A 7,250-nucleotide genomic window follows, 5' to 3' on the forward strand; every position below is an offset into this window, starting at 1 on the left:
ATGTAATATCATTACTATCAATAATCCACTTACACATACACATATACATATTTGTATATTAGGTAACCACCCTTACTAACTACCCATTTTAGTCGATTTTATACAATCAAAGGTAATATCACAAATGGGCATACTTATACAGCCGAATGTGCTAAAATTAGATCTAACATCACCTATACACTTGATTAAATGGCCGAATACCTATACTATCAATTATAGTATCATTTTTATTCTTTCAAACACATAGTTTCCTCCCATGAACACTTGGCCGAATTTTTTTCTTCTAATCTAGCATAGCTTCACATCTATTTGTAACATCATATAAATCCACATATAACTACATTTCTACCTAAATCTTCTTTCACCTTCCTACTATTTCCCTTCACAACATCAAAAGCACCATACTCTTAGCATTTACCTCTCCCTAACCGTATGCCATTTAATTACTTATTTAGGTAGAAAATTAACATATGGGACATGATAAGACATTGGCTACTAGCTAGATTTTCACAAAAATTTAACAAAACTAACATGAATCCTACCTTAATCCTCCCTTATGATGGCCGAATGTCTTAGAACATTTCTCCCCTCCTTCCCTAACTCACGGCACTTCAAGAAAAGAAAGAAGATGAAGACTTTCTCTTGCTTTCTTATTTTATTCCCCTTTCTTTCTTTTTTTTGATCTATTTTAATCATTTACTAATAAAAGCATCATTAAAAATTCAACTTAATGGAAGAACCATCCTTGCTTGGCCAGTCACTACTTGAGGTTTGGGTAATTTGATATGCAAACCCAAGTTTCCTCACTTTGTTATCATTTGATCCTTACATATTCCCCTATCATATTTTCTTAAGTTCTCAACTAAGTCAATCACATGAAATTCACCTTCATAAGTCTAAATTAAAACATCAAATTTTCACACATGCACTAATATACATAGAGGATATGCAACCAAATTTTAAATAAATTTTGGGACTCGGTCTTGTGGCCCCGAAACCACATTCCGACTAGGGTCAAATTAGGACTGTCACATTTCTCCTTACAAATTATCAAAACATACACAATGTAACCCATTGAGCTCATGACCGAATGCTTCATGCATCACAAACACAAAATCACATACATGGGTCATTTTAGGAGCTTTAAAACCAATTTAAATTTCTCAAAATCCAAAGAAAAACATATGAAATCATACCTTAATTCCCAACACAAGATGGCCGAATGCCTTAGGTGTTCTTTCTTCCATTTTTCTTTTTCTTTCCTTATGGTTTCGGCAAAAATGAAAAAAAAGATGATGGAACTTTGTTTTTATCACCAGTACTAATATAAATTTATTATTTCAATATATAAAAATATTTTATAATAAAATGTTTATTTATGTCTTCATTATACATAATTCCCACCAATTAAAAAATGGAGACAAGAGAACACATTGTTACATGCATGTGTTGGCCGGCCATTTACATTCAAAAATGGTCTAATTGACATGCAAGTCCACATTTTTGAATACATGCTCTATTAGATCACTTTATATATTTACCTAACCTATTTTACCAATGTTTCACATAAGTCCCGTTTCAAAATTTCACATACAAATGGAAAAATTAATGCTTGAAATTTTTACACATGCATTTACTCACCTCATGAACATAGAATATAACTTTCAATTATTTATAAAACTCGGTTTCGTGATCCCGAAGCCACTTTTCGACTAGGATCAGATTAGGGGTGTCACATGATATGATTAAAGTTCTGATATGAAATAATCTGAACTCAAGATGAACTATTATGAAATTATACTTGTAATACAAAGAGATGATTTATACATGTTAAATGAGTACATGTTGTGGAAAGCATATGTGCATGGAAACTTGATTGTTGTTGAGCCCATATATGTTTTGATGTTATTATGAAATATCTGACTAACAAGGGCAATGAGGATGTGTATAGGGCTTGAGGTCAAATTGATTGAATATGCCTTACATAGTTACCTCAAAATAGAATGAATGGTAAGTTAAGTACCATGTTATACGAATTTACTAAGCATTTTATGCTTATGCTTACTTAGTTTTTATTTCCCTATTTTAGATTAAATCGGAAGCTCGTTGTTGGAAGCTTAGCGAAGATCACTCACACTATCCATCGGCCCATGTCGATAAAATCAATTATGGTTGTAATGGCATGTATAGACTATATTAGTCATATTGGCATGCAAATGTAAATGATGCTTGTAATCTAGCCATTGGAATGGCTAGTATTGGTTTGTTTTAATATACTTGTAATGTCAAACTATGGTAGCTACATATATGTTAAATAGTTAATCAAATTATGTCTTACTTGAGGACTTAACTAAGGTAATATTATAGGCATGTATTCATGAAATAATATGTCATGATGAACAATGGAATTTGCTTGATTTGAACGCTTGGAATGGTTGGTATTTGGATGTATGATTCAAGTGTAGGTTATGGGTGTGATTTTGGGTGTGAAATGAAGCTAGGAATGGCTTTATTTTGTCCACACGGGTAGACACACGGACGTGTGTCTAGACCGTGTGTGACACACGGCCGGATACATGGGCGTGTAGTTAGGCCGTATGTCCCCTACACCTTAATTTCGAATTGAATTAATTAACCACACGGCCTAGCACACAGGCATGTGGCATAGCCGTCTGCACAAGTCAGAGAGTTAAACTGGGTCAAACAAGGCCTCCAACACGGGCATGTCCCTTGGACCACACGGGCGTGTGAGCCCTGCTCCTTGGAAAATTTTTGAAATTTCGCAAAAAATTCTTAGAGGTTCCGATTAAGTCCCGAATCAGCTCTAATGCTCATATTGGACCTCGAGGGTCCATTTAAGGGACGTTACGAATGATTTCAAAATTTGAATAGTAACTTGCATGATTAATCTATAAATGTTTTTGAAAGTTTTGGTAATGCTCCGAAACCCTGTTCTAACTACGGATACGAGTTAGGCGTGTTACAAAAAGTACCAAAATGATAGCTGGATAGTGTGATAAAGTCATTGACGATTCCTGAATCTGAGCTAGCTTTGATTTCACTATAAAACACGAAAAATAAATGAAGTAAGCTATAAAGCTTAGTAAGTTCGTATAGCATTAAAATCAACTTACCATATATGCACAACTTAAGCAAATAAAACATAACATAACATAATTAATATTGCAACATCAACCTACCACATATTCATTCACAAGGATAGATATAACTTTCATAAATTCCTCATTTCAATACTTGTATGGTTCATTTACATACCTATACCACCTCGTCTCAACTTTTACACTTCTTTGATATACCTATTGAATCATTCGGAATACTATCGGATACTCCGAAAAATCGCACCCTAAGTGCCACATAAATAGCCGAAGGTATCTCAATCTCGTATCACATATAATTCTCACTCTCGAGCTATCAACGGGTCTGCTCACACAAGCTGGCAGTCATGACGAAGTTACACAAAGCTACTCACACAAGCTGATGAGTATTCGCAACACATGTCGGATAACTCAGCCACCGGTAGGACGAACAGACCAACACCCAAATCACATAACCCCTAATGACATGTCATTCGTATCCTAATCTATTCCTAAGGTTCAACCGAGATTTTTCTTTTGTTGAATTGTTTTTGAACATGTCCATAGTGTCGTATTCACAATTTATAATATAATAAAGCATTTAAAACATAATTATAACAATGCTTATTACCTACAAACTTACTTCAAATGCAAAAACGACGAAACGAGTCAATTAGTCCAAAACCTTGTTCTTTCCCTGATCTAAATCCGAATTTCGCTTTTCTTGATCTATATAATATCAAATTTAACTCATTTAATCACCAACCTATTCAATTTAGCCCAAAAATGCACATTATAGCAACTTTACACTTTTGCCCTGTGACAGCCCTAATTTGACCCTAGTCAGAAAGTGGTTTCGGGACCACAAAACCGAGTCACAAAAATAATTGATTGTTATATTCTATGCTTATTGTATGTGTACATGCATGTGTGAAAGTTTCATGCTTTAATTTTGTCATTTGTATGTGAAATTTATTAAATAGGACTTATGTGTGACATTTTTGAAATGTGATAGGTTAATTTTAAAATGGTCTATTAATGCATGTAATCAAAAAGGTGGACTTGCATGTCAATTTCCCCACTTTGATAGTAGTGGCCGGCCATGGTAATGATGATAAGCAATATGTGTTATGTAATAATATTATAATATGGTAATGGCTTAATAAAAAAAAATCTGTTAAATTAATTAAATGAATAAAACAAAGAAAAGAAATAAAATGTTCATCTTTTGATATCTTTGGTCGAAAATTCTAAGAAGAGAAGGGAGGGGGAAACAATCATTCGGCTACTCCTTTCTAGTCTTGATTAAGGTATGAAATCCATGTTAGTTTTTGAATTCTTTTGCATCTATTAAGCTAGTTACTAAGTCCCTTACTTGCCCATGTCAAAATTTTGAGTTTGGTAGTAAAATGAGTATTCGGTTATGGAAGAGGTTTAAGGGGATGTTTGTTGCCTTTATGAATTAAGGAATAATTAGGAATAGGTGATGTTGGAACTAATTTAATGTTCATATAGATAATTTTGAATGATAGAAAAAAATCGGCTTGTGCATTGGTGAAAATGCCGAATGTGAGCATTTATAATAGTTGAGTTATGCTTGTGTTTAAAGTGATGGATTGGAGTGGATGCCTATATGTGTTGTGAATAATTACTAGTAAATTAAGGTTTTCTAGATTACCTATGTCATTGCCGAATGTGTGGATAGTTGGAGAACAATTTGTTAAAATGCTGAATAGATGGATATTCGGTTAATGTTGTGTTTAAATGAGCACGATGTGTTGTATTGATATTATGATTAAGTGAAATTATAGAAATATATATAATGAAATTGATTTGGTGATATACATGTTTAAATAATATGTATACAAAGAATGTGTGAAAGAGTAAATTGGTAATAATCTCCTTGGGACAGTAGCAGTAAAGTGATTTTGGAAAATCACTATAAATTGTGGAAGTTGAGTTAGAAGCTGAATAAATTATGCAATTAAATATTGATGAGTCTAGTTTCTTATAAAAGAAACTATAAAAGCAAAAGAATTTCCGATAATGATATAATTGAAGTAATGTGGGACAGAGTCAAAATGACTTCTAGATCCCCTGTTCTGTATTTATAAAATCACTATAAAACGTATAAAAATAGTCAAATGATGAAATTTATATGCTTAGACTCCTTAATGAGTCTAGTTTCAAATTAAATAAACAAGGACATGTTTTGAATTCTGTACAATGAGAAATTTATTTCGTAGTGAAGAGTGGTCAGATTAGTCAAATAGTGAAACAAGGGAAACTTTAGGAAAAATCTGGTATTGATTGGCTAAACTAAAAATTATGAAAATTTTACAGATAAAATATAAATGAGTCTATTTTCAAGGAAAATTTACGGCAATTGATTTGGAGTTTCGTAGCTCTAGTTATAAATAATTTAGTGACTGTTTTTCAGGAAGTCAGCTTATAGTGAAATTGTGATTATATTGTAAACATTGATAAAAATTTGCTAATGAATTGCTTATTGATTTCTTATAAGCTTACTATAATCTGTATGTGTGAAAGTCGAATATATATGTATTATATTCTGAAAATAATATTTGAATAGTCGATTAATGATTAGTTTAAAATTTGTTGAATTAAAGCTCAAGAGCATAGAGGGGCAATTTCGAATAAGGGAAAAGAGAAAGTAATCGAGTAGCCAGTTCGCAGCCGTTCAAATATATTCGAGGTAAGTTTTAAGTAGTTTCCTTTAGTATATAATTGACGATGACACTATAAGAGTATAGTAGGTAAATTGTGATCTTTGGCTTGCACTTGAATTAAGATGTATAATAGATAATGCATGTATATGACTTATAGTTTGATGGCCACTTTGAATTTAAGATTAAATGATGAATAGAATGAGTGATATGAGATATAACCACTGAGCTGAAATGTGAATGATGATTTGCGTATCGAGTTTATATTCGAATGTAATAGATGACTATTAAGTGATAAGGTGACTGTCATGTGTTATGATCAAATGTGTATGAGATTGAAAATATCCGGACATGAGGTCCGCAAGCTATATGCTGGAAAAATATCCGGACATGAGATCCGCAGGCTATATGCTAGAAATATATCCGGACTTGAGGTCCACAGGCTACGTGCTGGAAAAATATCCAGGTTAAAGACCCACAGGCTTACACTAGTAATGTATTCCGAGCTCTAAGATTTGACAGAACCAATGCCAGTAAGTTAAATAAGATTTCGACTTCGAATATCAGTGGTAAACATCGTTGCGTAAGTATTATATGTTTTACATGTTAAGGTTCGTGTTATGTGCTTATCTTTGAATTGATTTTTTTTAAGTGATTTAATAGCATCAAGGCACGAAATATATATATGTGTGTGAATGAATTCGGTATTTGAGGAAAAGACAATAATATAATTTGTTAATGTAAGTCACCATATGAAAGAATGTGATTAAAGGTATTTGTATAATCTATGTAAATAATGAAATATGTGCAAGAAGTCTTGTGTATACATACATACATATTCGGCCAAGGGGTTTTGTAACTAATGTACTGGTGTTTATTTGGTCAAGTGAATTACAATTAGAATACAAGTTTTGTGATACTCAATGTTCAATTTTAATGATAAGCCTTAATAGTATGAATTGCTTAAAACTTACTAAGCCTCGAAAGCTTCCTCTGTTTCTTATTTCTTTGTTTTATAGATTGTTGATTTTGGCTATCGACTCGGGGATCGTCAGCAGTTCTTCATACTATCGATCTTTTTGGTACAGTTATATTTTGGACTCGATATGGCATGTATAGGTTGGACTGTTGACAAATATATGTTTTGAAATTGTAAATATCTTGGCCGTATGAAAATGGCACTTATGAATTATAAATCTGTATGTATTCAGTTCGATTTATACTTGTGTTGGTAGATTATGTGATTGAAATTAAATGTTTAGCTTGGTAATACCTCATAGCCTATACCGGCGATCGGACACGGGCTAGGGGTGTTATATTTTATTGGTATCAGAGCTACGGTTTAGTCGATTCTAGGACTAACGTAGAGGGTCTGAGTCTAGCTATACATGCCATATAGTATTAATACGGTAGTATGATGAATTCTGACAGTTAAAAAATGTGTTTTCGTATAGTAATGGATCCCGAT

Source organism: Gossypium hirsutum, chromosome A08 (genome assembly GCF_007990345.1).
Source record: "Gossypium hirsutum isolate 1008001.06 chromosome A08, Gossypium_hirsutum_v2.1, whole genome shotgun sequence".
NCBI lineage: Eukaryota > Viridiplantae > Streptophyta > Magnoliopsida > Malvales > Malvaceae > Gossypium > Gossypium hirsutum.